Source organism: Vipera berus, assembly GCF_964194415.1.
Source record: "Vipera berus genome assembly, chromosome: 3".
Classification (NCBI taxonomy): domain Eukaryota; kingdom Metazoa; phylum Chordata; class Lepidosauria; order Squamata; family Viperidae; genus Vipera; species Vipera berus.
In genome coordinates this window covers 101,968,515-101,992,283 of record NC_138204.1, presented here as the reverse complement: position 1 = coordinate 101,992,283, position 23,769 = coordinate 101,968,515, and positions in this window count along the sequence as shown.

Genomic DNA, 23,769 nt, shown 5'->3' with positions numbered 1-23,769 from the left:
TAGAGCCAGGAGGGTTCCCTTCGCCCTCAAACAAAAAATTGAGGACGAACTGGAACGCCTTGTCAAGCTGGGAGTTTTAGAACCTACTGACGGGGGCAGCTGGGAAACCCCCATCGTAATGCCTGTAAAACCTAATGGGCAAATTAGATTGTGCGCTGATTATAAAGCGACCCTAAACTTAGCGCTCAACGCTCACTCTTACCCCATCCCAGCGGTGAGAGACGTCCTCACCTCCATCCGCTCCGGCGCCATTTTTGCAAAATTAGACCTCACGCAGGCATACTTGCAATTGCCTGTGACCGATGACACCGCGGTTGCCCAGACAATTGTCACACACCGTGGAGCATTTAAAGTGACAAGACTGCAATTCGGCATTTCGGCAGCCCCGGGCATATTTCAAAGCATCATGGAAAAAACCTTAAAGGGAATCCCCGGGGTCTCCCCTTACTTTGACGATGTACTCATCGCCGGAGAAACAGAAGTCATTCTAGCTGACAGATTGTCAGCTGTGCTAGAGCGGTTAAGAACTGCCGGGTTTAAACTAAAGAGAGAAAAGTGTTCCATAGGAGTTCCCTCTACGGAATTCCTCGGGTACAAAATTGACGCCCAGGGCATCCATCCTACCAACGACAAACTTAAAGCTATTCAAGCAGCCCCCAGCCCCAAGAACAAACAAGAACTTCAGGCGTTTTTAGGGCTATTAAATTTCTATCACGCCTTCCTTCCCCACAAGGCTACAATAGCAGAACCCCTACATAGATTATTAGATAAAGGCAACCCTTGGACCTGGACAAGAGCACATGAAAATAGTTTCCAGTCACTTAAGAATATCATTTGCAAAAGCTCCACTGTCACCCTATTTAAGGAGGACGCCCCTGTCTGCATCGCTTGTGATGCGTCCCCGTACGGAATAGGAGCCGTCTTGAGCCACCTGGACCAGGACGGCAGTCAAAGACCTATCGCATTTTATTCCCGGACCCTGACTAAAACGGAAAGAAATTACGCTCAAATTGATAGGGAGGCACTGGCCATCGTCGCCGGGGTAAAAAAATTCATGACTACCTGTATGGTAGACCTTTCACTATCTTCACAGACCACAAGCCCCTATTAGGCATATTTACCTGGGACAAAACAACCCCTCAAATATTATCCCCTAGAATCCTGCGCTGGTCCACCTTTTTATCAGCATACTCCTACAAATTAGTATACAAGCCAGGCAGGGAACTAGGACATGCAGACTGTTTAAGCAGGCTTCCTATACAATACCAGGACCCAGACCCAGCCCCTGCTGGCAACATACTTGCTATTGCTGAATTACCAGAATGCCCCCTCACAGCAAAAATCATTGCTGACAACTCCGCTAAGGATAAAACTCTTAGCAGGGTCCTACGATGGGTCACAACAGGATGGCCACATAAGTGCCCAGAGGAAATGTTCCGGCCCTTTTTTACCAAACAATTAGAACTAACATCACACTTAGGCTGCCTATTATGGGGAAACAGGGTGGTGATACCACACAAAAACATACAACAAACATTAAAAACCCTTCACGAAGGACACCCGGGAATGGTAAAAATGAAGCTACTTGCTAGAAGCTATGTGTGGTGGCCAGGGATCGATAAGGACATAGAAGAACACGTAGGGGGATGCTACACTTGCCAATTAACCAGAAGCGAGCCGCCCCACGCCCCAGTCCACAAATGGGAAACTACAAAAAACCCATGGTCCCGCATCCATCTAGATTTCGCTGGACCAATACGAGGGCAGAATTTCTTAATAATTGTTGATAGTTTTTCTAAATGGCTCGAGGTGATACCCCTTAATAAAATTACAACGAATTCCACTATACAAGCACTTAGAAAAGTTTTCGCAACACATGGCCTTCCTGACGTCATAGTTTCTGATAATGGCCCACAATTCACTTCTTGTGAATTTCAGATGTTCGCTTCGAGGAACTGTATTAGACTGGTGACATCAGCGCCCTTCCACCCATCGACTAATGGCATGGCAGAAATAATGGTAAGGTCAACCAAAGAGGCACTTAAAAAATTTATAAAAGGAAACTGGCACCGGCGACTCAGCCAATTCCTCCTGGCCCAACACACCACACCTGGCACCACCACAGGGAAAACACCAGCAGAGCTACGATGGGGCAGGAGGCTAATAACTAGGTTAGATCGATTGCACCCAGATAGTACATCAAATGACCAAGAACCACCAACACCATCACCACGAACCTTTTCACCGGGCCAAACCATCTGGGCCAGGAGTTACACCGGCAACCAAAAATGGATACAAGGGGTCATAATAAAACAAACAGGACCCATCTCATACCTAATTCATTCAGACACACAAGGACAACTGCGGCGACACGTCGATCAGCTACGGAACCGCAAACCACAAAACACACCCCCACCAACCCAACAACCCTTTATACCCCCCTTCATACCTGATGACCCGCCCCCAACTTCCGACGAGGCTAGACCACAACTACCGCAGGAGGAAGGGGAGCCTGAAAATGAGATACCCCCTCGTCGATCCAGCCGAACGAAGAAAGCACCTGCCTACCTACAGGACTATGAATGGGGAGGCAGCAACAAACAAACACACGGGGTGAAAACAATCCGGGGGAAGGGTAAGGGGTGTATTATATGTAAATAGTTCCATTTAATGTATTAACTCTAATTCTCTAAAACTATAACGTGAGGTAAAGTATTTGACAGCCGAACACGCGGGAGTTTTGACAGCTGTCAAAACTCCCGACTATACGCAGGCGCACCGGTTGACAGCTCTCAGCTGTCAAAGCAACACAAGCCGCCCAGCCACGAGGAACCGAGCTGTCAGACGTTTCGCGAAGCTGATTGGAGCAGAAAGCAAAGCGGGAAAAGACCGGCCGCTGATTGGTCCAGACGACCGGTTACAGACTATAAAAAGCCGAATGTCTCTGTTATCTGTTGCTCTGTTCTAATAAATCTGTTGAGGTTACCAGCTGTCTTGAGTGGTCTGTCCAGCCGCTTCAGAATTCTTATGAACCTAATGGAAATCACTCCTTATGGGGGTCCTTTGGATGTGAATCTGTGAGTGTGTAGGAAGCGAGGGAAGAGGTCCTTGAGGTGTGCTGATAAACCAAGGAAGCTGAAGTGCCTCAGGTTGCCTGGTTTCCTCACCCTGAGATGGGTGGGTTTTGAAAAGAGGTCTTTGGCCTTGGAAATTGAGAGTCTAGATTTGTGGACAGTGATGCCTTTGGGCGGATGGGGTAAGGTCAAAGTATTATAGCTGTAGCAGACATGGGGTGATATAACAGGAGATAGGGAGCCAGCCATTCAGAAGGAATACAGGACCAATGCCTCATACCAGTTGTTGTGATTCAGTGTCAGCCTGTGGGTTCGGCAGTTGGGTCAGACGATTCAGAGGAGGAGCAGGAGGAGGGGTTTGGAGAGCCTGCGGAGGACAGTTCTGAGGCATCACAGAACTCTCAGCCAGGCCCCTCCCTTCTGGTTACTACTCAGACCCAGCAGTGTGAGCCGGACAGCTTGGATGAAGATGACCCACAGCTGGCCTTGTTCAAGGACACCTGAAGCAGGAGGCAGTCAAGGAGGAGTAAACAGAGGAAGGCAATGGGGCACCTTGGAAGGAGGCAGAGAAGCCACGCCTTGAAACTGTTTAAAAGGGAAATGTGTGGGAGGGCCGGTTGCTGAAGGCAACCGTTTGAATAGCTTCTGTTTTAGTGGTTTGTATTTTGTTTTGCTCAGTTTGCTCTGTTTTGGATCTGTTTTGTGTTAATAAATTTGGTGGGCTTACTTCCAGCCTTTTTCCTTTTGTAAAGGGGTTGTCCCTGCCTTTTCTGCAGGGCCGGTAGTAGGCTGGAACAGAACAGTTTGCCTTCAGCCTCCCACCCCTTATTATTATTATGGAGCAGCTACGTGATAAGAATGCCCAGCTCACCCAGCAACTTGCTTTGTTGGCAGCTCAGGTGGCTCAACTGCAAGCTCAGGTCCATGCTGCACCCCCACCATCACCACCCAGGAGAAAATGCCAAGTTGCGATGCCGGATAAATTTAATGGCACTCCAGAACTGTTTCCTGCTTTCCTGGGACAATGCCAGCTCTTTATCAGCATGAGAGCAGCTGATTTCCCCACTGACTGGGATAAGGTGGGGTTTGTGTTAAGCCTTCTTTTGGGTGATGCAGCTCGTTGGGGCACGCCTCTGCTGGCTCAACCTAGTCCATTGTTGGACAACTTTGTGGGGTTTTGTGATCATATGCGTCTGACGTATGACGACCCTATAAAGACGCAGACCGCTACTCGACTCTTGAAAGCTCTGAGGCAGGGTCAACGCCCCCTCCAGAGCTATATCAGCGATTTTTGGCTACTTAGCCAGGATTTTGCCTGGAATGAGGCTGTGCTTGTGGATGCCTTCCAGGATGGATTGTCGGAGGAGATGTTGGATGAGCTGGCCCATGTGGATATTCCCTCAGACCTCAATGGGCTGATCCATCTATGCCTGCGGATCGAAGCTCAGTTGCAGCAGCGAAGGAGTCGCTGTGCCACCCCACAGACCCCTGCAGCCCCTGTTGTGCGTGAGACCCCAGTTCAAAGGGAGGAGCCAATGGAGCTGGGTGCCGCCAGGTCTCGTCTATTAGTGACTGAAATGAACAGACGATGATCGGGGGGTTGTGTTTTTACTGTGGGGACCCTGGGCATTTGGCTGCTTTTTGCCCAAAGAAGTGACAATGGGCATCAGTGACTGAGTCTTCCCCGAGAAAGTCCCCTACTTTTCTGTCGGGAAATGCCCAGAGACCGATCTAGATGGGGTGATAGATCGGGTGTCCCACAACAACACTGAGCGACATCTTTCTGATGCTGCCTGTGGACCCCCATGGCATCTGATATTGGAGGCACATCTGATCCTTCCTGGCAAGCCAGAGGGGATTCCAGTCCATGCCTTAATTGACTCTGGGGCCACCACAAATTTTATGGACTCAGCATTTGTGGCCAAATGGGCTGTTCCCCAGTGCCCGGTGGAACCGCCCATGTTAGTGGAGACTATTGATGGTCGAGTGCTCCTGTTTGGGCCAATTAAGGCCGCCACACAACCATTATGTATGGCCATCAGTTCCCATGTGGAGGCCATCCAGTTCTATATCACCTCAGATCTGCATTTCCCCGTGGTCTTGGGACTGGCGTGGCTCTGGGCGCATGACCCCCAGATCTATTGGTCACAGAACTTGGTCACCTTCCCAAGCTTGCAGTGTGTGGACCACACTCGCCATATGTCTGCCGGTCAGGTGGAGGGTTCCCCAGGGGTTTCCTTGCCTTCTGAACTGTCCGACTTTGCTGATTTGTTCAGCGAGACAGAGGCGGATCAATTACCCCCGCACAGGCCCTATGACTGCCCCATTGATTTAGTCCCTGATGCGCCTCTCCCAGTGGGGCGTTTGTATTCCATGTCGTACCCCGAGTTGGCTGCATTGTGGGACTTTCTGGAGAAGAATTTGGCTCGAGTTTTCATCCAGCCCTCGTCCTCGCCAGTGTCTGCACCTGTGCTCTTCATTAAAAAGAAGTCCAGTGAATTGCGGCTTTGCTGTGATTATAGGAAACTCAACGCCATCACGGTGCGCAATTGTTACCCACTGCCCCTCATCCCCGAACTCTTGGACTGACTCCAGGAGGCTAAGATCTTCACGAAACTGGACCTGAATGGAGCTTACAACCTTGTCAGGGTTCAGCCGGGTGATGAGTGGAAGATGCCGTTTGGTACTCGTTATGGACATTTTGAGTACACGGTGATGCCTTTTGGCCTGACCAACGCCCCAGCCGTGTTTCAGCATTTCATGAATGATATTTTCTGGGATTTGTTAGATCAGTTTGTTGTGATCTACTTGAACGACATCCTGATCTACTCCCCATCGTGAGAGGTGCACCATCAACATCTCCGTCAGGTCCTGCAGTGACTCTGAGAACATCAGCTGTTTGCCAAATTGGAGAAGTGCCAGTTCTACCGGGTGACCATTGATTTCCTGGGTCACCGCATTTCTCCTGAGGGCATCGCCATGGAGCCAAGTAAGGTTGAGTCTTTGCAGAGTTGGCAACCCCCACATCGTGTGAAGGATGTTCAGCGACTTCTTGGGTTCGCCAACTATTATCGAGCTTTCATCCCTGGGTTTGCTGCCTTGACAGCCCCACTCACCTGGCTCCTGCAGAAGAAGACTCGGTTTCAGTGGAACGCTCCAAAACAACGGGCTTTCCAGACTTTGAAGGAAGCCTTCATGAAGGAGCCCATCTTGAAGCATCCTGACCCGCAATGGCCATTTGTCGTGGAGGCAGATGCCTCCGACATTGCCATTGGGGCGGTGTTACTCCAGGCAACGACGCCCAGTGGTACCCTCTTCCCTTGCATGTACCATTCACGAAAACTGAACCCTTTGGAGCGCAATTATACAATCTGGGAGAAGGAGCTGCTGGCCATCAAAGTGGCGTTCGAGGCCTGGAGGCATCATCTGGAGGGAGCACGGCATCAAATCGAGGTCCGGACGGACCATAAGAATTTGGAAAGCCTGCAGACCGCTCGGAATTTGAACCAACACCAGATCTGGTGGTCTCTTTTCTTTGCGAGGTTCAACTTCCGAGTTAAGTACATACCTAGCGGGCACAATCAAAGAGCGGATGCTCTGTCCAGGAAGCCTGAATATTCCCGAATGGAAGACAAGCTTCTGCCCAGGACAGTGATCCCCATCGAGTCTTTTGCTGTGGTGCGAGAGCTGGTTGATATACGGGCTCGGATCTAGGAGGCACAGGAGCAGGATGTGTGGGTGGCTCAGTGGAAGGAGGAGGTGGGGCCAGCTTCTCCTTGGACAGTCACAGATGGACTCTTGTATTATCGTGACTGGCTCTATGTTCCGGGAGGGCCACTCAGGGGACTCATCCTCAGCCAGTGTCACAATAACCCGGCGGTTGGGCATTTTGGCCTGTTCAAGACCCTGAACCTGGTCTCCCATACCTTCTGGTGGCCCTGAGTCCGACATGACATCCAGACCTATCTCACTTCCTGTATCCCATGCAGGCAGGCCACGTCAGCGACAGGGGCCCCGCCTGGATTACTGCAGCCCTTGCCAACACCCAAAAGACCCTGGGGGGCTGTGTCCATGGACTTTCTGATGGATTTACCCCCGTCTTCTGGTTTTACGACAGTGTATGTGGTGGTGGACATGCTGACCAAGATGGCGCATTTCATCCCCTGTTGTGGCTTACCGTCAGCCTGTGGAACTAGTCATATGTTCATTCAGCAGGTGTTCCAGATGCATGGCCTCCCTGATAGAATCATCTCTGATAGAGGGGTCCAGTTTACAGCCCGTTTCTGGCAGGAGTTGATGCATGCATTGGATATCAAGAGTTGCCTCTCCTCCGCACATCATCCTCAAACTGACGGGGGAACCGAGAAGGTCATTGGTATTCTGGAACAATATCTGTGCTGCTACGTCAATCTGCAGCAAAACAATTGGGTGGATTATCTGGCCATAGCTGAGTTTGCATTCAACAATTCGCAGCACACCTCCACACAGATGACATCGTTCTTGGCCAATGTGGGATATCACCCCCGGTTTTTCCCCATTTCTCCCATGGACTCACCGAAGCCAGCAGCGAATGACTACATGGCAGAGTTACAGGCGATCCATCGATTGGTGCGACGACAGTTAGAGAAGGCCAAGGCCGATTACAAAAGGTTTGCTGATTGGTCAAGGCGGGATATGCCTCCACTATCGGTGGGAGATCGGGTCTGGTTGTCCACCAGGAACCTACCGTCAACACGGCCAGTGAGAAAGGTTAGATCACCGATATTTAGGACCGTTCCCAATCGAGGCTGTCATCAATCCGGTCGCCTATCGCTTAACTCTGCCACGTTCCCTGCACGTGCATCCAGTCTTTCATCGGTCTCTGTTGGTCCCCAAGCAACTGGCCTGTCCACTCCACTGAGCGGAACCTCCCCCATCAGGACATCATGATGGAGACAGCACCCCCGAGTACAAGGTCGCCAGCATCAGAGACTCCCATTCGCTGAAAGGTCATTTCCAGTACCTGATTGAATGGAAACGCTACGGACCAGAGGAGTTCACCTGGGAGGACACGACCACCGTTCATGCCCCTGCTGTGGTGTCTGCTTTTCATGAACAATTTCCATCCCGACCGCATCCGGATCTGCAGTCCTGGGGGAAGGGCCCTGTGGTGCGGGATAGTGTTGTGATTCAGTGTCAGCCTGTGGGTTCGGCAGTTGGGTTGGACGATTCAGAGGAGGAGCAGGAGGAGGGGTTTGGAGAGCCTGCAGAGGACAGTTCTGAGGCATCGCAGAGCTCTCAGCTGGGCCCCTCCCTTCTGGTTACTACTCAGACCCAGCTGTGTGAGCCGGAGAGCTCGGCTGAAGATGACCCACAGCTGGCCTTGTTCAAGGACACCCAAAGCAGGAGGCAGTCAAGGAGGAGTAAACAGAGGAAGGCAATGGGGCACCTCGGAAGGAGGCAAAAAGAAGCCACGCCTTGAAACTGTTTAAAAGGGGAATGTGTGGGAGGGCCAGTTGCTGAAGGCAACCATTTGAATAGCTTCTGTTTTAGTGGTTCGTATTTTGTTTTGCTCAGTTTGCTCTGTTTTGGATCTGTTTTGTGTTATTAAATTTGGCGGGCTTACTTCCAGCCTTTTGCCTTTTGTAAAGGGGTTGTCCCTGCCTTTTCTGCAGGGCCGGTAGTAGGCTGGAACAGAACACCAGTTTACATTCAAATTATTGGCCTCAGCTCTTGTACCCAGTCAGCAGACCTTCGGAGGCCCTGGCTTTTGGCTGCTGCTTCTATATGCCTGGTCGTTCTATAGTAAGGCCTCCCTTATTTGTGATTTAATTCTTGACAAGAGGACCAATGTGGCATGTATCACTAAGATTTTTTAGGTTCATAAATGGGAATGGCCAGTGGTGGGATTCAAATATGTGAACAACCAGTTCTCTGTGTGGATGCAACTTCCACAAGTCCATTCTGGGCCTGCGCAACAAAAAATTAGCTACCGGTTCTGCCAAACTGTTGTGAACTGACTGAATCCCACCACTGGGAACAGCCCTTTTGAAAATACGACTAACTGGCTTTCAGGTATGACATTAGCTGGAAACCTAGGGCAGGAGTAGAGATATGTGATAGTAATCCAGTGATCAGTTATGGCTTTTAGGGTCACCACAACACAACACAACACAGATCACCCTGTTCATTATGATGAGCCATAGTTTGGCTTTCTGTTGTTGTTGTACCAGCCTCCCTGATACAAAGTAACCTCCCTATCTTAACTCCTTGACTCCATCTCTAGGCTGGCAATGGAGGTCCCCAGACTTAGGCTATTGAGGGACTTCAATCTGCCTTCTCTGGGAGTGGGGGGCTCTGAGAATTTCCCACCATTCAAAGGTAGAAGTCATCTAAAACCCCATACATGGAGGTATGATATATTGCAACATTTGAAACTCTCAGCTGAGACACCTTAAGGGAACATAGAGTGTATATAGTGCATTCCCAGGGGAATACTGCTAGTTTCCATGTGGAAGGCAGGACAAAAAACAATGGATGGAAACTAATCAAGCAGAGAACCAACCTAGAACTAAGGAGAAATTTCCTGACAATTAGAACAATTAATCAGTGAAATGACTTTTCTCTAGAAGTTGTGGCTGCTCCAACACTGGGAGTTTTTAAGAAGAGATTGGACAACCATTTGTCCAAAATGGTAGAGGGTTTCCTGCTTGAGCAGGGGATTGGACTAGAACAGAGGTCTCCAACCTTTCTAGGCTCGAGGACTGGAGGGAAGGTGAGCAGCTTCAAAATTGGTCTGAATGTGTATGAGCATGCAAGGGACCATGCACACTGGCACAGCACTAGCAACCTCATTCGTGCATGTGGCATGCACTGGCACCATGCGCACACATGAAAAGCCGCACACACCCCATGCAGCTAGCAGCCCATTCGTGCATGCTCAAATGGGCCGCACAAAGCACCCAGGCTAGTAGTACATGTGCAAACAGGCTGTGGACACCCACCCCACGCTAGCATTCTCATTCATGCCTGTGTGCATGCACAAATAGGGCCATGGGTGCTAGCACAAATGGGGGAGCAAATGCACACCAAGTGTGCATGCACCAGCCAGCCATTTCCACAGCCCATTGGCTAAGCCGACGGCCCATTCCTGGGTCACAGACCATAGGTTGGGGACCCATGGACTAGAAGACTTCCAAGATCTCTTCGAACTGTTATTCTGTTATTTTGCTTGTACAACCTGTAAGTCATTATAAACACATACCTATGTACAGCATTTGAAATGTTGTTTTAGCTTTTTTTAAAAAATGATGCTGGCAAACATGCATCTGCCTTCTCTGGAAGTGAAAAAACCCACAAATTCCTATTGTTGGCTTTGACAGAAATGGCTCTAATTTGTTCCTGCCATGTTCTGGAAGCTTGAAAAAATTTCACTAAGATATTTGAAAACTGGAACTTGTTCATTTTTTTTCCAAATGTGTATTGATATTTGTGGCAAATGGATCTTTCTGAGGAAACAATAATTTTCATCTTAGAGTGATTGATAATCAATCCTTCACTTTTTGCAGAATTCTACTAAGGCCCCAGCTTTCTCCTGTGAATCCAACCTGTGTAACCAAAAAAAAAAATCATCATCATCATGCAGTAGTACTGCCAAAAGCATTTATTGACTTAAAATCAGTTTTCTATTCTGTTCCAAGGGACAGACGGTAGTGAAAGCTGCCTTTTTCATCTATTCATTGCCAGCTACTCTTCTTAATTAGGATGCTAAATGAAAATACAGTCACCTGAGTTAGATTTGCAAACTTGAAGCACTTTAATTGGATTTCTCCTTGATATATAGAATGTCTACTATTACAAATTCGGTGGAAGAAACAATTAAAACCTCTTTATAGATCTTTTTTTTAATCACAAGTTCCCAAATAAAACACAATTACTACCAGCACGACATTTATGTAGAGACTCTTAACATACCTTAGTCCACCTGGTTGAGAAATTATTAGTTGTTTAGTAATGGACCTCTCCCTTCAGCCCAGCTCTAACAAAAGAAGATGAGATAAGATAATCTTTATTGTCATTTTTACTGTGGACACAACGACACACATCAAAAATAAAATTTAGTTGCCCACTCTCAAAGTGAACACACACAGGTGAAACTCGAAAAATTAGAATATCGTGCAAAAGTTCATTTATTTCAGTAATGCAACTTAAAAAAGGAAACTAATATATGAGATAGACTCATAACATGCAAAGCAAGATAGTTCAAGCCGTGATTTGTCATAATTGTGATGATTATGGCTTGTTGTTGTTGTTGGTTGCGAAGTCGTGTCCGACCCATCGCGACCCTATCGACAATGTTCCTCCAGGCCTTCCTGTCCTATACCATCTTCTGGAGTCCATCTAGGCTCACGCCTACTGCTTCAGTGACTCCATCCAGCCACCTCATTCTCTGTCATCCCCTTCTTCTATTGCCCTCAATCTTTCCCAGCATTAGGCTCTTCTCCAGTGAGTCCTTCCTTCTCATTAGGTGGCCAAAGTATTTGAGTTTTAGCTTCAAGATCTGGCCTTCTAAAGAGCAGTCAGGGTTGATCTCCTCTAGGACTGAACGGTTTGATCGCCTTGCAGTCCAAGGAACTCGCAGGAGTCTTCTCCAACACCATAGTTAAAAGGCTTCAATTCTTTGGCACTCAGCCTTTCTTATGGTCCAGCTTTCACTGCCATACATTGCAACTAGGAAGACCATAGCCTTGACTATACACACTTTTGTTGACAGGGTGATGTCTCTGCTTTTTAGTGTGCTGTCTAGATTTGCCATGGCTTTCCTCCCAAGGAGCAAGCGTCTTTTAATTTCTTGGCTACAGTCCCCACCTGCAGTGATCTTGGAGCCCAGGAAAATAAAATCTGTCACTACCTCCATTTCTTCCACATCTATTTGCCAGGAATTGAGAGGGCCAGATGCCATGGTCTTGGTTTTCTTAATGTTTAGTTTCAACCCAGGTTTTGCACTCTCCTTCTTCACCCGCAACAAGAGGCTCTTTAGTTCTTCTTCACTTTCTGCCATTTAGAGTGGTATCATCTGCATATCTTCGGTCTCATGACTCTCACCTTTCTCTTGGCAATGCCCCATGGATGCTCTATGGGGTTCAGGTCAGGCGAGTTTGCTGGCCAATCAAGCACAGTAATCCCACGGTCATTGAACAAGGTTTTGGTGCTTTTGGCAGTGTGGGCAGGTGCCAAGTCCTGCTGGAAAGTGAAGTCAGCATCCCCATAAAGCTCGTCTGTGGAAGGAAGCATGAAGTGCTCCAAAATCTCCTGGTAGACGGCTGCATTGACCCTGGACTTAATGAAGCACAGTGGACCAACACCAGCAGATGACATAGCTCTCCAAATCAACACAGACTGTGGAAAGTTCACACTGGAATTCAAGCATCTTGCAGTGTGTGCCTCTCCATTCTTCCTCCAGACTCTGGGTCCTTGGTTTCCAAATGAGATGCAAAAGTTGCTCTCATCAGAAAAGAGGACTTTGGACCACTGAGTAACAGACCAGGTCTGTTTTTCTTTAGCCAAGGTACGATGCTTCTGACGTTGTTTGTTGTTCAGGAGCGGCTTGACAAGAGGAATACGACATTTGAAGCCCATGTCCAGGATCTGTCTGTGTTCGATGGCTCTTGATGCACTGACTCCAGCCTCAGTCCACTCCTTGTGAAAGTCCCCAACACTTTTGAATGGCCTTTTCCTGACAATCCTCTCCAGGCTGCAGTCATCCCTGCTGCTTGTGCACCTTTTTCTTCCACACTTTTCCCTTCCACATAACTTTCTATTAATGTGCTTTGATACAGCACTTTGGGAACATCCAACTTCTTTTGCAATTACCTTTGAGGCTTTGCATCCTTATGGAGGGTGTCAATGATGGTTTTCTGCACAACTGTCAGGTCCGCAGTCTTCCCCATGATTGTAATTCCTACTGAACCAGACTGAGAGACCATTTAAAGGCTCAGGAACCCTTTGCAGGTGTTATGGCTTAATTAGCTGATTAGAGTGGGACACTTTGAGCCTAGAATATTGCACCTTTTCACAATATTCTAATTTTTTGAGATTGTGGATTTGGGGTTTTCATGAACTATAAGCCATAATCATCACAATTATGACAAATCATGGCTTGAAGTATCTTGCTTTGCATGTAATGAGTCTATCTCATATATTAGTTTCCCCTTTTAAATTGCATTACTGAAATAAATGAACTTTTGCACGATATTCTAATTTTTCGAGTTTCACCTGTACATGACACACACCTAAACATACTATATATAACATATACATACTATATAAAATATCTGTATAGACCTACACCCCTACATATACACAACATATGAATATTAAACACTGTCCATCTTGAATATATAATGGAAGGAGGAAGCTTGAGTGTTCACAAGGTTTATATTCTATGTAACAAAACTGTGGCTGAATCTGGATATTTTGCTTTGGATACCACAGAGACTCCTCCCAGAAAGTAACAAGGAAAACAGGTTGTGAAGAGGATGGGTAGTGTCCCAGACAATTTTACGGATCCTGCTCAAGCACCACTTCTGTGCTATGTCCTGGATGGGAGGGAGGCAGGGAACTGCCAATGATCTTTTCAGCCATCCTACCACTCTCTGCACCATCTTCCTGTCTAAAGCAGTGATGCTTCCAAACCAGACTGTGATGCTGTATGTCAGAATGCTATTGATTTTCCGCACAAACAAGCAAAGTCCCACCCATAGAATGTGGCAGTACATGAAACCATGCATCCTCCGGTCCACAGAAAAACCTCTCTCCACAGAACCGGTCCTTGGTGCTCAAAAGATTGGGGACCTCTGGTCTAGCCAGCAAATTCAAAATTAACTAGAGGTTAAATCTAGAGTTACCAAATTTGGGCTGCAAAGATTTGAATAACCATTAGAGGGGGATAAAGAGTTTATTGTATCTCTTTGTTGCCACCTTTGGTCATCTAAATTGTTGCATCCCAGATCTGGTGGCCCTGCTAAATCTATTGTTCTACAAAACTTTGGTGCTGTTACAAAGCTTCAGTTTGGTTTTCACCAGTTATACCAGTAACAAAATAGATTACATGGAAGATGGTTTTTTTTATTCCCACTATTTACACCTCTTAGCATCGGAGTTAAGTTATCTGATATGTCACATGTCATGTTCTAAATGTTAGAGGTTTTCACACCTACCTAACTGAAATTCACAGTTACATTGCTAAGAAATAGCATTAGAACTCTAATGGTAAAGAAAGGGCTGGATGCTTCTTATTTTATTGCAGGATCGTAAAAAATATGTTTATATCTATTTTTGTTTAAAAACTCATTAGGAATGGCCACATGGCATCATGAATTCTACAATAAGTGTTCCATACCCAGATGAACAATGGCACTAGATTTCTGTCTTATGCAACATATGTAGAAGGGAAACAGAATCACCCACATTTACTGCTAAAGCCAGCAGTACTTAAAGCATGTGGTAAATATTGTCAGCAGTGAATGCAAATGAGGTTGGTACTACCCACATCTTAAGAAATATACAAACAAAGGTAAACTCAGCATGATGGTGGGGAAACAGAGAAAACCAACATGATTTATGAGATTGTTCAATCTGCACTCTCTAAATTCCAAAAAAGTATACTAGCTAGGTAGGCTATCTCTGCTCTGGAGCATGTAAAATATGAGCAAACCACATGTTATTGTTTATCAACATAGAACCTGAGGCTTATTTTTCTTCCAGGTGGTGATTATCAGGTCAGTGCAGGGAGTCTGGTCTATACTCGGCGCAGATCCCGCTGGGCTCCATGGTTTTCTGTGGAGCTCCGGGTGATGAAGCGTCGGAAATGGGGTCTAGAGAGTGGTTGGAGGTCCAGCCGATCCGAATCTGACCGATTGCAGCTAAGACCCTTTATAAGGTCTTATCTTGCCGCGATGAGGACGGCGAAGGCTAACTACTTCGCTGCCCTCATTGCGTCTGCAGATAATTGCCCGGCCGCCCTGTTTAGGGTAACTCGCTCCCTTCTTAACCAGGAGGTGAGGGAGGACCCCTTACAGGGACGGGCCGAGGAGTTTAGTCATCATCTGACGGACAAAATCGCTCAGATCCGGGCTGGCTTAGACTCTGACTGGTCGGAGTCTGACGTGGATGAATCGGAAAGTCTTGAGCATGTTATCTGGACTGAGTTTGATCCTGTTTCCCCTAATGATGTGGACAGGATTATGGGGAGGCTGAGCTCCACCACCTGTTTGTTGGACCCGTGCCCCTCCTGGCTGGTTTATGTGGCTCGGGAGGAGACACGAGGCTGGTTCCTTGAAGTAGGGTATCTTCCCCACCGCCTTGAAAGAGGCATTGGTGAGACCCCTCCTCAAGAAGCCTGCCCTGGACCCAGCTGTTTTAAATAACTATCGTCCAGTCTCCAACCTTCGCTTTCTGGCGAAGGTTGTTGAGAGTGTGGTGGCGCATCAGCTTCCTCTGTTCCTGGAGGAAACTGATTATCTGGATCTGTACCAATCAGGTTTAAGGCCCGGTCACAGCACGGAGACGACATTGGTCGTGCTGGTGAATGATCTCTGGCAGGCTCGGGACAGGGGTTGTTTCTCTGTCCTAGTCCTATTAGACCTCTCAGCAGCTTTTGATACCATCGACCATGGTATCCTACTGCAGCGTCTCATGGGGTTGGGAGTGGGAGGCACTGTTTTACGGTGGTTCTCCTCCTATCTCCTGGGCCGCTCGCAATCGGTATTGATGGGAGGGCAGAGATCTGCCCCGCGGCCTCTCGTTTATGGAGTTCCTCAGGGGTCAGTTCTCTCTCCAATCCTGTTCAACATCTATATGAAGCCGCTAGGCGAAATCATTCGTGGTTTCGGGGTGGGGTATCATCTGTATGCTGATGTTACCCAACTTTTTTTCTCCACCCCGAACCAACCCAGTGATGCCCTTGCCGTGATGTCCCATTGCCTGGAGGCGGTCCAGGTCTGGATGGGGAGAAACAGGCTTCGTCTCAATCCTGCCAAGACTGAGTGGCTGTGCATACTGGCAACTCGGGTTTATCAGACTATTCCATCTTTAACAATGGGGGGTGAGGTGTTACCCCCCATTGATAGGGCTCGCAACTTGGGCGTCCTCCTGGATTCACAGCTCAGTTTTGAAGATCACATAGGATCCGTGACCAGAGGGGCTTTTGCCCAGGTTCGCCTGGTGCATCAGTTGTGACCCTATCTGGACCGAGATGCCCTACGCACAGTCACCCATGCGCTCGTGACCTCCCGTTTAGACTACTGCAATGCTCTCTATATGGTGCTGCCCTCGAGGACCACTCGGAGGCTTCAGCTGGTGCAAAATGCTACTGTGCGAGTTGTGATGGGGGTTTCCCGATACTCCCATGTAACACCTCTACTCTGCGAGCTGCATTGGCTTCCGGTTGCCCTCCGGGTGAGATTCAAGGTGCTGGTGATGACCTATAAAGCCGTAAATGGCTTGGGTCCAGGATATTTAAGGGAACACCTGCTGCCGGCATCAAGTTCCCTTCGTCCTGTGAGCTCCCACATGGAGGGCCTTCTTAGGGTGCCGCCGGTAAAAGACTGCCAGCGGATAACACCCAGGGGGAGGGCCTTCTCAGTGGGTGCACCTGCCCTTTGGAACCAGCTGCCCGTGGAGCTTAGGACTGCCCCTGACCTTCGGTCATTCCACCGGGACCTGAAGACCTGGCTCTTTGAGCTTTCCGGCCCAGGAAATGGGGTTTTATATTTGTTCAGGTATTAAATTTAATTATTTTAACTGTCTTTAACTTTTGTATTGTATTGACGTTTTTAAATACTTTGTAAACCGCCCTGAGTCCTATGGGAAAAGGGCAGTATATAAATTCAATAAACTAAACTAAACTAAACTATATTAATTCATTTGTAGACTTTGTAGCTTATTTGTTCAGATTATGAACCTATTATCTTTATTTACAATTGAACCAAGCCATATTTCCAAGATGAAGGTAAAGAAGAAACTCTGGAGCCTGTTCATGAACTAGATGGTGTAATCAATGTGTGCTAAAGTCTTTATGTTAAACACTTGGCTATTGAAGAACTACAATTTTCTGGTGCAACAGAGAGTTCAACTCATTTGTGTCTAAACCAGTGTTTACACCACAAATCTATCTCATTACAGAACAAAGCTGCAAATTTTCACAGCAAATGTAAATCACCCCTGTTTGTTTGCTGCTGTTCATGTGCAAAAAGGCAAGAGATCTGGCTCGGTATCCTCAAAGGAAAGGGAGAAGTATCAACTTTGCTCTCCCAAAAGCCAATCATGAGGAAAGCATTGCCCTCTAGGGAATAATAAAAATGGTCCTGGTGACAGCTGAGCTGAAAAGGTGGAGTGAAAAATAAACATTGCCATTAAGAGGAGCTGTCACCATGATTAATACTGATGAGCAGTAATGAATGTGGATTCTTTCAAGCATACCCTCAGGTTCTGATTCAGTCACTGAGCATTCAAAGAGAAAAAAATCCAGAAAGAATGAGAAATAATTTTGGCAGAGGGAAAAAAAGAGCATATTGAAAGAGATATTGTAACTTTTGAAAAAGAATGAAAAGGGTCTGGCTATCTGAAGGAAGATCTGTCTTCTTTGAATTTGCCCTGATGTAAAAATCTATAGGCAAGGATCTTTCTAAGGAAGTCATTTATGGCTCTATGTTATATCAAGAATCAAAGACAGAATTCTGAGCAATATTGACAGATAAAGTTGTATATGACTGAGAAATACAATATGTGGGTTAATAACTAGAGCTTCTCTTGATGCCAAAATGAATCCAGTGTTGGATCAACCTGGCCTCTAGGGGATATTCTTTATAGCGACTATACCCTCCCTCCCAAAATGGTAAAGCCCAGATATCATGCTTGCCTTATATAAATATTTTGTTAAGCATTCCCATATTTATTGAGAACCTAACTTTTAATTCTTTCAATGCCATATTTGAATACATATCAAAACAGACTGGAATCTTATCTGCTACAAGATAAGCTTTAACTTTTATATATCAGTGCTGCAAACATTGACATGTTTTTGCACTGACAATATAAGAGACAGCCTTTTGTTTAAACTGCTTCGCTTTGAATCTTGAAGGGAGTGAAATGTAATGGCTATAAGAATAGCTGGGAAGCTACCAATTCAAAGTCATGCCATTTGGACGGCAGGGGGCCCCAGCCATATTTATGCAGTTGATTAATGAGGTCCTATATGATTATTTATACAAAGGGCTTCTGGTGTATCTTGATGTCATTCTGATATACAGTACGAATATGACTGATCACATAAGACTGGTCAGAGAAGTGTTAAAGAAACTATTGAATGCCAAACTTTATGTCAAATTGTCGAAATGTGAATTTCACCAAACCCGATTAGATTATCTTGGCTATAGAATTTCCAATGAGGGCATCAAAATGGACCCAGACAAAGAGAAAACAATAATTGAATGGCAGCCTCCAAAAACTCGCAAACAGCTCCAGAGCTTCCTAGGGTTTGCCAATTTCTACCGTCAATTCATTCCCTCTTTTGCCGAGATTGCTCTACCCCTTACAGAACTACTCAAAATGGGTAAGGGAGGGGGAAAACTGCAACATGGCCAATCACTAGCATGGACTATGAGTTCCCAGAAAGCTTTTGAGAATTTAAAAAGACTATTTGTGGCTGAACCGGTCCTAAAGCACCCCTGCCCGGGGGAGGCCTTTGTAATTCAGGGAGATGCCAGCAACGTAGCAGTCAGAGTTGTGTTACTACAAAATAATAAGAGTGGAGCCCTACAATCTTGTGCCTACACCTCTAAGAAATTCATGGAAGGCAAAAGGACAGTCTGGGAGAAGGAGGTCTTCACAATTAGGTGGGGGCTATTAAACTGGCCCCTTCATGGATTACTGCCTTGTCGTGGCGAAGGGGCTTGCGTAATTCAATGAAGCTATGAGCTATGCCGTGCAGGGCCACCCAAGACGGACAGGTCATAGCTGAGAGTTCTGACAAAACGTGATCCACTGGAGAAGGAAATGGCAACCCACTCCAGTATCTTTGCCATGAAAACCCTATGGACAGTACCAAAAGGCAAAACGATATGACGCTGGAAGATGAGCCCCTCAGGTCGGAAGGCGTCCAATATGCTACTGGGGAAGAGCAGAGGGCTAGTACTAGTAGCGCCAGAAAGAATGAAGCGACTGGGCCAAAGCCGAAAGGACGCTCAGCTGTGGATATGTCTGGTGGTGAAAGGAAAGTCCGATGCTGTAAAGATTTTTTCTCCATAGGAACCTGGAATGTAAGATCCATGAATCAAGGAAAGCTGGACGTGGTCAAACAAGAGATGACAAGACTGAACATCGACATCTTAGGTATCAGCGAACTAAAATGGACAGGAATGGGTGAATTTAATTCAGATGACCATCAGGTATACTACTGCGGGCAAGAATCCCTCAGAAGAAATGGAGTAGCCTTCATAGTCAATAAAAGAGTAGGAAAAGCAATACTGGGATACAATCCTCAAAATGACAGAATGATCTCAGTTCGAATCCAAGGCAAACCATTCAATATCACAGTAGTCCAAGTCTATGCCCCAACCACCGGTGCTGAAGAGGATGAAATTGACCGGTTCTATGAAGCCCTACAGCACCTTATAGAACTAACACCCAGAAATGATGTCCTTATCATCATGGGGGATTGGAATGCTAAAGTAGGAAGCCAAAAGATAACTGGAATAACAGGCAAGTTTGGCCTTGGAGTACAAAATGAAGCAGGGCACAGGCTGATAGAATTTTGTCAAGAGAATACGATGGTCATAGCAAACACTCTTTTCCAACAACCCAAGAGACGGCTCTACACATGGACATCACCAGACGGTCAACACAGAAATCAGATTGACTATATGCTCTGCAGCCAAAGATGGAGAAGCTCTATACAGTCGGTAAAAACAAGACCAGGAGCTGACTGTGGCTCAGACCATGAGCTTCTCCTTGCAAAGTTTAGGCTTAAACTGAAGAAAGTAGGGAAAAGCACTAGGCCACTCAGGTATGAATTAAATCATATCCCTGTTGAATATACAGTAGAGGTGACAAATAGATTTAAGGAATTAGATCTGATAGACAGAGTGCCTGAAGAACTATGGACAGAGGTTCGCGACATTGTACAACAGGTAGCAACCAAAACCATCCCAAAGAAAAAGAAATGCAAGAAAGCAAAATGGCTGTCTGAGGAAGCTTTGCAAATAGCTGAGGAAAGGAGGGAAGCGAAAGGCAAGGGAGAAAAACATAGATATGCCCAATTGAATGCAGAATTCCAGAGAATAGCTAGAAGAGATAAGAATGCCTTCTTAAATGAACAGTGCAAAGAAATAGAAGAAAACAATAGAATAGGGAGGACCAGAGATCTTTTCAAGAAAATTGGAGAGATGAAGGGAACGTTTCATGCAAAAATGGGCATGATAAAGGACCAAAATGGCAGGGACCTAACAGAGGCAGAAGAGATTAAGAAGAGGTGGCAAAATTACACAGAAGAACTATACAAGAATGAGCTTAACGTCCCAGATAATCACAATGAGGTGGTCACTGACCTCGAGCCAGACATCCTAGAATGTGAGGTGAAGTGGGCCTTAGAAAAGCTGAGCAACAACAAAGCTAGTGGAGGTGACAGTATTCCAGCTGAGCTATTCAAAATCTTAAAAGACAGTGCAGTAAAAGTGCTACACTCAATTTGCCAGCAAATTTGGAAAACTCAACAGTGGCCACAGGATTGGAAAAGATCAGTTTACATTCCAATTCCAAAGAAAGGCAGTGCCAAAGAATGTTCAAACTATCGCACCATTGCACTCATTTCTCATGCTAGTAAAGTCATGCTTAAAATCCTACAAGCTAGACTTCAGCAGTATGTGGATCGAGAACTACCAGAAGTACAGGCAGGATTTCGAAGAGGCAGAGGAACTAGAGATCAAATTGCCAACATACGCTGGATCATGGAGAAAGCTAGAGAGTTCCATAAAAACATCTACTTCTGCTTCATTGACTATGCTAAAGCCTTTGATTGTGTGGATCATAACAAACTGTGGCAAGTTCTTAAAGAGATGGGAGTACCAGACCATCTTATTTGTCTCTTGAGAAACCTATATGCGGGTCAAGAAGCAACAGTGAGAACTGGACACGGAACCACTGATTGGTTCAAAATTGGGAAAGGAGTCCGGCAAGGCTGTATACTGTCGCCCTGCCTATTTAACTTATATGCAGAGCACATCATGAGAAAGGCAGGGCTAGATGAATCAAAAGTTGGAATTAAGATTGCCGGAAGAAATATCAACAACCTAAGATACGCAGATGATACCACTCTAATGGCAGAAAGTGAAGAAGAACTAAAGAGCCTCTTGTTGCGGGTGAAGAAGGAGAGTGCAAAACTTGGGTTGAAACTTAACATTAAGAAAACCAAGATCATGGCATCTGGCCCTCTCAATTCCTGGCAAATAGATGGGGAAGAAATGGAGGTAGTGACAGATTTTGTTTTCCTGGGCTCCAAGATCACTGCAGATGGGGACTGTAGCCAAGAAATTAAAAGACGCTTGCTCCTGGGGAGGAAAGCCATGGCAAATCTAGACAGCACACTAAAAAGCAGAGACATCACCCTGTCAACAAAAGTGCGTATAGTCAAGGCTATGGTCTTCCCAGTTTCAATGTATGGCAGTGAAAGCTGGACCATAAGAAAGGCTGAGCGCCAAAGAATTGAAGCCTTTGAACTATGGTGCTGGAGAAGACTCCTGCGAGTCCCTTGGACTGCAAGGCGATCAAACCGGTCAGTCCTAGAGGAGATCAACCCTGACTGCTCTTTAGAAGGCCAGATCCTGAAGCTAAAACTCAAATACTTTGGCCACCTAATGAGAAGGAAGGACTCACTGGAGAAGAGCCTAATGCTGGGAAAGATTGAGGGCAATAGAAGAAGGGGACGACAGAGAATGAGGTGGCTGGATGGAGTCACTGAAGCAGTAGGCGTGAGCTTAAATGGACTCCAGGAGATGGTAGAGGACAGGAAGGCCTGGAGGAACATTGTCCATAGGGTCGTGATGGGTCGGACACGACTTCGCAACTAACAACAACAACAAGGGTTATCATCTGCTTTTCATCCAGCTACCAATGGGGCTGCAGAATCCGCTATCAAAATGGTGGAGCAATACCTCAGATGCTATGTTTCCTACAAAAAGACAAACTGGACTGACCTCCTCCCTTTTGCCGAGGTGGCCTACAATAATTCTGTACACAGCAGCACTGGCTACACACCTTTCAGAGTAGCCACAGGAAAAGAGTTCAGCCTGATGCCTGACTATCCTCAGGTGCCCTCCGCTTCTCAGACACTTGATCAATTGGTAAGGGGGTGGGAAGAGGTTTGGAGAAACATGAAAATGGTGTTTAAAAAGACTTCTGAGACTGATAACAGGCTGATAAAAAGAGGGCTAAAAATTCAGTGCATAGCAGCACCAGCTACACTCCTTTCCATGTAGCCACAGGGAAAAAATTCAACCCCATACTGGAATACCCTCAGTTACCCTCCACTTCCCAGACTCTTGATCATTGGGTGAGGGGTTGGGAAGAAGTTTGGAAAAATACAAAGGTGGCCTTAAAAACGACTTTTGAGACCTATAAAAATCAAGCTGACAAAAAGTGGGCTCTCCAAAGAACATTCCAAGTGGGAAAAAGATTTATCTGTGAACTAAATATTTATGTCTCAAATTACCCAGCAAGAAATTGGGACCGAAATTCTTAGGGCCTTTCCTCATTGTGAAAATCATCAACCCGGTCACAGTAAAATTAAAACTCCCCAGACTTTTGGGAAAAATTCACCCGGTGTTCCATTGCAGCTTACTGAAACCTTTTCGAGCCTCCACTTTAAGACCTCCCCCTAAGAAAGCTCCTGGACCCCTCATAGTAGCGGGTCAGACCCATTATGAAGTGAAACGTATCTTTGACTATAGAATCTTTAAGGGAAAATTGCAGTACCTAGTACAATGGAAGGGATACCCATTGTCTGAAGCCATTTGGGTGAAATCTAGCGATGTGAAAGCTGACAGACTTATCAAAAAGTTTTATGAGAAACACCCCAACAAACCAAAAGTCAACTTCTAACTTGTGTTTGTTTACATTACAGGATCTGTTCTTTTTGTAAGGGGGGGCAGATATCAATGCTGCAAACACTGACATGTTTTTGCACTGACAATGTAAGAGACAGCCTTTTGTTTAAACTGCTTCACTTTGAATCTTGCAGGAGGGAATTTTCTAACGTCTATTTTGAGAAGATAAGAAGCCCACATACAGAATGGGAGGAGACCTCATATGTGAAACTAATTGGATAATGTGATTTTTGACTGGTACATAAGGGTGGTGATTGTGTGTGTGTTATGATGGGTTTTGGGGTAGGAGATTTCAGATTCTGGCATCCCTCCATGAGTGCCGATGTTTCGTTTCATTACTAATACTTTTTAGATAAATAATATGCCTGCAACTTGTTTGATATGTTTCATTTATTGGAACCATGACATCATAGCTTAAATAACATTAAGTTTCTTGGAACAAAGTTTTAACACAGAATGGCCTGGTATTTAGCTTAGTTTATTATAGTATATGGTCTAAAACCAAGAAAACATATTCTTTTACAGGTAGTCCTTGACTTATGAGCACAACTGAGCCC